We start from the raw sequence: 6555 nt of genomic DNA, 5'->3' as shown, positions 1-6555 counted from the left end.
TATGGTTGTTCATAAAAGTATTAGAAAGTCCCTTTACATGACGCTTTTGAGGCATTTATACATCACCTCTTCATAACTAACTCTAAGTTAGAAACTAATAAAAGTTAGAGTTGGGAAGTTACAAATGTGTTTTTATAACTAATTTTAACTTATGCAAAATCGATCTCTAAATTCTAATTTTCCCAACATTAAGTCAACTTTCTAACTTCAAACCAAAATTTGACCCAAGTTAACACTTTACAAAATTATAAACAATGACTACAAAACCAAAACAAGAACTTTGGTCAACTTGCACAAAAAAATAAGCCAACTTTTTAGGAGCCCGCTCTGGCATCTCTCGTGACTATTTTTTGACTTGCAAGTGATAGTTGTGCTTGAGGTGAGTTTGCTTTGTATGCTCTGAATAACTTGATCACTTGTGCCAAGGACTTATTTTTAATGATAATCATAATTCACATTTTCATCTTGCACATATCATGGCCTTTCCTAACTTCATCTAACTCATTTCTATAATTGGGAAAGCATTGAATGTAAGAATAAAATGCCACCAAAAGAGTACTCAATCTTACCATGACATTTGCATCTGAACATTGTTTGTCATCAATTTCTGAGCTAATTTTCAGTTCTATGCTTCCTAAGATGGTAGGTATATCTGGCTCTTGAGTATGTTCATTGATAGGAATATTTTCTATAATTTCTAGTATGCTTCTTAATGCTTTTGTTTGCAGCTGCCTATAAGTGTATAGGAAGTCTTCTTGTTTACTTGTTTATTGATCAACGCTAACACATTTCCATTTAATTTTTCAAACCACATGTCAGCATTTTCCTCTTCTCCACTTGGGAACAATTTGAGAGATTTTACTGAATTATTGTTCATTCCATTTATTTATGTCAAATTACTGTCATTTTCATTTTAGAATAATTGTTACTCTTTAAGGATTCCGAATTCTTTTTTAATCCCTTGCTCTGTGTTTCACTTTGGCATATGTGACTTTTACCCTTGAAACAAACTTGAGGCTCATTCCTTCATGTAATTCATTCAAGCATCCAACATCTTATCATATGTTTGATTTTTTTGAGTGTTCTCAATAATATCTTCATCGAACATCTTTTTGGGTTCACTAATTATCTCTGTAGGAGAAGACTCAATAGATGGAAATGAATAACCCATCGTTGATCAGATGCATGAAGGTAGAGCTCAAACTTAACACTTTAGTTGATCTTTGGTTTGTTTATCGAGCTATTTGATTGCTCCACTAAGATAGTTGTTAATACTCGAAAGTTATGAGCCTTATCTTTGTGTGTTAGCTTTCCCAAATCCACTTAGGACATGTTAAAATCAAGTTTTGTACCTTCAATGACATCATTTTTTGTGATAGGTTGGGCCACTCAAACAAAGTGGTTACTTGTAACTAGGTTCACAGTCAAAATGCAATCCACCTTATTCTTCTTCATTTTTGTATCTCCATGTAATAAATCAACTACAGCATCAATTTTGGGTGTTTCCAGTTGTATAACTCTCTTTATTTTCCTTTCCAACCTTTACTACAACCAAGGGGTTGAGAATGTTGATGATGTTTTTGTCTTTGTTGGATCATTTAGAATCATAGCTGAGGATATTTGATCATCAATATTTTCTAGGACTGAGACCTCTTGAGACACATTAACTTAATGTGGATAAGTAGTGTTTGTAGGTGAGGCTATATAATAAATCATTTGGTCTACAAATGACAATGCTAGAGTGTTTATTTCATGGGCTTTATTTTTCATCTTCTCTATAGGAATATTCAAGGCCTTTTCTTTGGGTTCACATATTTTCTTCCAAGTTACAACATCGAGCTTGCATGTTGATGCCAAATCTACTACTTTATTGGGATCCTCATTGTCATCCTTGCCTTTGACATTCTATTGAGAGCTAGAGGAAACTAATGAAGCACAAGAGGTGGTTGTCCTAGAAGTTCCTTCTTGCAAGTTATTACTTCTGGAAGATTTTATCTTGTTTGTTGGCCTAGTAGTTGTGACTTCCCTAATTTTCCCTTATAGCCATCTTTCCGCTCTGAATCACATCGAAGGTTCTTTCTTTTAAATTCTTTAATTCTGGCAAGGAATAATTTATACGAGGCATCTCTAAAATCTATATTCTCTCAAAATAAAAGGGATCAATCAAATCATATATGTCTTCTAATATACCTATTACATTCAACCCCATCTTGAAGTCAACAATTTGTTGGATTGTGAACCTCATCCAATCACGCATTCTCACCTTGAAATCGTCTTCACAATATTCCCAATAGCCCTTTATATGTGGATGATGCTTAGGTTTATTAGCAATCTTGTATCTCAGTAACTTGGCAGTTGTTCTTAGTTACATTTGTTTGGTTTTCTTAGTAGCTACTTTGGTGGAATGTTGTTGTTCACGGAGTTGATCAGTTGTTGATGTCACCAAGTGGTGGTCGGTTGTCATTATCATCAAGTTGTCTTGGCATCTTATATTCATTGTTGTTGTTGCTTAGTTCCTAGCCTCACAGAGTGGTGTTGTGTTGGCTCTTCTTTCTGGAACAACTGTGCATGTAATTTGAGTCATCATTGAATAAAGGGACCTTTTATTGGGAAGCATGTGAACCTATTTTGGGCCATCTCTTTCTCTTATGTTGGATCTAGAATGTTCTTGGAGTTTTTTCATCTAGTATATATTGTAGGTTTAGAGGTATTTAGAGGATAAAAGGGTTAGGAGTTTAGAATTTAGGGATCGTGGAGCTAGCATGTATAAGGACAATACTGTAATTGCTTCATTTTGTAATGACTGTAACTGGGAAGGCCTCATAGTCTGGCATGTATCAAGACTTTGAATAAATATATAAACTAGATCCACATTCTTATCTCTCCTTCATGTGTTATTTCTTTGTGCTTGTTTCAAGTAGGGAGGTTTTGTACTTAGGTGAGCCTTTGTCCCCATTTATTAGTCTTGATCCTAGGACAGGTGGTATCAAAGCAGGATTGGATCTAGGTTTGTGAATCTAGGTCTTGCAGCAGCCTTCTTGTAAACCCTACTTGGTTGATTTATTGTAGGGAAGTAGATTGTGATCTGACCTGCAATTATAGAGGGTTTCAAGATGCTTTGTGGAAGGAGAGATGAAAATCTAGGATTGGTTGATATGCTAAGGTAGATTGTTGTTAGCTTAGATGTTGCTAAGACAACTCAATGTCATGAAAGACATCTTGATGATGTTAGTGGTGATGGAACTAAAGAAGTACAAGAGATGGTTGCACTTGCACCCTTGATGGATCAGGGAGATGAGATATTGTCGAAGGCATTGAAATTTTTGAAGTCTACACTGCAATTCAATCTTTCGAAGTATAATGGAAAGTTGGATTTAGATGTGTTGATGGACTAGATCACAAAGATGAATAAATACTTTGAATATGAAAACATAGCAGATAAGAAGAAGGTGAAAATTGCAAGGACAAGGTTGAAAGGTCATGCATCCTTGTGGTGGGAGCATTTACAACAAGACATATAGAAAAGATGTAAAACTAAAATCAAGGTATGGGATAATATGGTACATAACTTGAAAGGAAAGTTTCTTCCTTATGATTATCAAATTGACCTAGTTAGGAGAAAGCAAAGTCTGAATCAAAAGTATAGCTCTGTGAAGGAATACACTGAGGAATTTTACAAATTGGACATTACATCTGGACTTATTGAAGATGAAGTGCAAAAAAAATTGCAAGGTACCTGAATGGATTGACATCTTCTATACAAGAGGAGATCTATTTAGTCAAGATGGAAAGCATTGAGGAAGTTTATCAGTTTTCCTTGAAAGCTGAGGAGAAATTGAATAAAAGACATGAGAAAAGATAGAGAGGAAGAGGTGGTAGATTCCCTAGGAGAAGAGGCATATATTATGGTGAAAGTAGTAGAACTTATCAAGAAAGGACAAATCAAGACAAAAGCAAAATTGAGTGGAAAATTAAAGACAAAGGAAAGGTCAAGTAGAAATGTGAAAGTTCATCCTAAGGTAGAGGAGGTTATTAGCTAGGTGGTCATAATAGAGGAGGAACATAGGAGGATTTCAAGGAACTTGTTAGAATTGTGGTGATTAAGATTGTAGATCATTTGAATGTAAGAATCTGATTAAGAAGGTTGGTAGCAATAAAAATTCTTTGGTGCATGAAGACTCACCAAATGAACCTGAGAAGGAAAGTAACTTGATGGTTAGAAGAGCACTATAGAGTGAGAAGTCCAAATTATCCTATGAGAAAGTTTTTTTTCAAGAGAAGATGTAGAGTTACAGATAATGTTTGGAAAGTAATAATTGATAGTGAAAGTTGAAAAAAAAAACCCTCTAAGGAGATGGTTTCAAAATTGCAAGCCTTTGGTCCCAAGTCTACAAGGAGGAAGGTTTGATACTTGGGCAAGCCTTTGGCCCTAAGTCTACCAAAAAAAATATGACAATATTTTAATGCTTATCCCAAAGAAGAACTAGGTCACCTTCTTGGAACACCCTTTTCTAGGCCTTTTTGTCAAACAATTTCTTTACATGAGCCTGATGTTCCTGAATTCTATCCACCATTGTTTCTCTTTGTGAGGCCTCGTCTTGATCCATCATAGCACATCTAATAAATTTTATTTTGACACATTATGGCTTGATATGTTGAGACATTATCTAATGGACTGGACATTATTTATATTGTTTTATGTTGTGTGATGCTTTACTTTAAAAATGTTTAAATAGGTTATTTGATGTTTATGTGTAGACATGTTGCATTATGATGATGTAATTTAATAAATGATTCAGAATTTTGAATATGTTAAATTATGCAATTAGTAATGATCAAATATGTATGTAGAAATGAGAAAAAGGTTATTTAAATGAAAGTTTAATGTTTTGATTAATGTGATTATCCAAAAGATATTTAAACATATACATGATGTGATTTTTCTCGAACTACTGATGTTCAAATTAAATGTGCAAGATAATCAACCATAGAATTTATTGGAGAATCAGTAATTGACCCTATGTGCAAATTGTAAGACTAAGGTTGAATCCAATAAAGTTATTCGAACCTCATTTTCAAGTGTTTTAATTGTATCAAAATCTGAATGTGTGTATCATTATGTATTTGTAAAGTGTTTAATGTTACGTAACAATGAATCTTATGGTGTCACTTGACACTCATAATACATATATGTGTATCATCATGTTATTTTGGGTTAACAGAGTAACATGTTGATCTAAGACTAATTAGTTGGTAACCTAGATTAATTACCCTAATCAGGGTTTAGTGGAAAGGTTGCATCCTGAGGATTTTAAAAGATCAAATATTTCAAGCCAATTATATAGGTCCTAAAATGATCCTTGAGGCCAAATTTTATGTAATCCAAGTTTCCAAGGGGTATGTGTATGGGTTGGGAACATTTTGCACCCTTCTAGAACTTCCTAATAGCATTTATGACCCCTTAAATATCCATTTTTCCCTTTGGTGCGAAAATTGACCATCTCCATGACGTTTGTCAAGTTTACACTTCTCCTAAAAGGTTGCCTTGATGGTAGGATCAAGTGGGAAGACCATAGAAGGTTTAAGTCAAGTCTAAAGTTATTGTCATTTTAGGTGGGTGAGTTTAGAAGCCCATTTAGTGGCCATTTTGAGAGTTGAAGTTTGTTCACCCATTCTCTGTATTTAGAGAAAGTCAAACTTGGAATTGAAGAGGAAGAAGGATCTAGCTCATCTCAAACTCCATTGCCATAACCTTTGTGAAGGTAGGATTTTTCATGGCTATGTTTTTCATGCATTTTTCATTGCTTTCTTATGTAAATCTCTTTCATATGTGTATTTCTTGTTTGTGTTGTAACATGTGAGGGATGGATGATATGTGGGTTTTCTATTTTATTCCTTTCATGTTTTCCTTTTTGTTTCATGGGGAAAACTATTAAGGGCGTGTTGACATTACTCACCCTCAAATAGGATAGAAGTGGCCATGCATGGGAGGAGGGCTTGGTTGGACTTCAGGTCAGTGTAGAGTCTCTCCTCATGTTGAGGAGAGGGAGAAAGTAAGGTGTTATGGGCCCTTACTTTTCAATACAAACTAATTTTATTTTTGGGAGATAAGGAAAGAAATAATGGAAGTTCTTTTAATTCAAATTTTGAGGATTGTCGAATTAAAGTGTCATTGAAAGAACCTTAGATTGATAACCTGGTAGTGTTTGAGGATATGATTGAGGGATGAAATGAAATTCATGAATAATTTAATAAATCAATATTTAATTATTTTAACTAGTTTAAAATTTTGTTTTAATAAGTTTAAATTTTGTTTTTAATATTAGAAATTAAATGTTAAGGTATTTGATAAACTTGTTGAAGATGCAAACTTTTTCACCTAGGAGATTGAACTAACTCATTGAAACAAATAGAAGATGAAATAATAACCTAATGTATCTTATGAAATTTAATGAACATGATATTTTAAATTGCTAAGAAGTCAAAAATGTTGACTTGGTCAACAATTAGGGTTTAGTCAACTCAAACCCAGTGTTCCTATAGCACCTTGATTTA

This window comes from Cupressus sempervirens, chromosome 9 (genome assembly GCF_028749045.1).
Source record: "Cupressus sempervirens isolate cs-2001-9-10 chromosome 9, ASM2874904v1, whole genome shotgun sequence".
Lineage (NCBI taxonomy): Eukaryota > Viridiplantae > Streptophyta > Pinopsida > Cupressales > Cupressaceae > Cupressus > Cupressus sempervirens.
The sequence above is the reverse complement of the archived record's forward strand: the minus strand, read 5'-3'. Positions refer to the sequence as shown.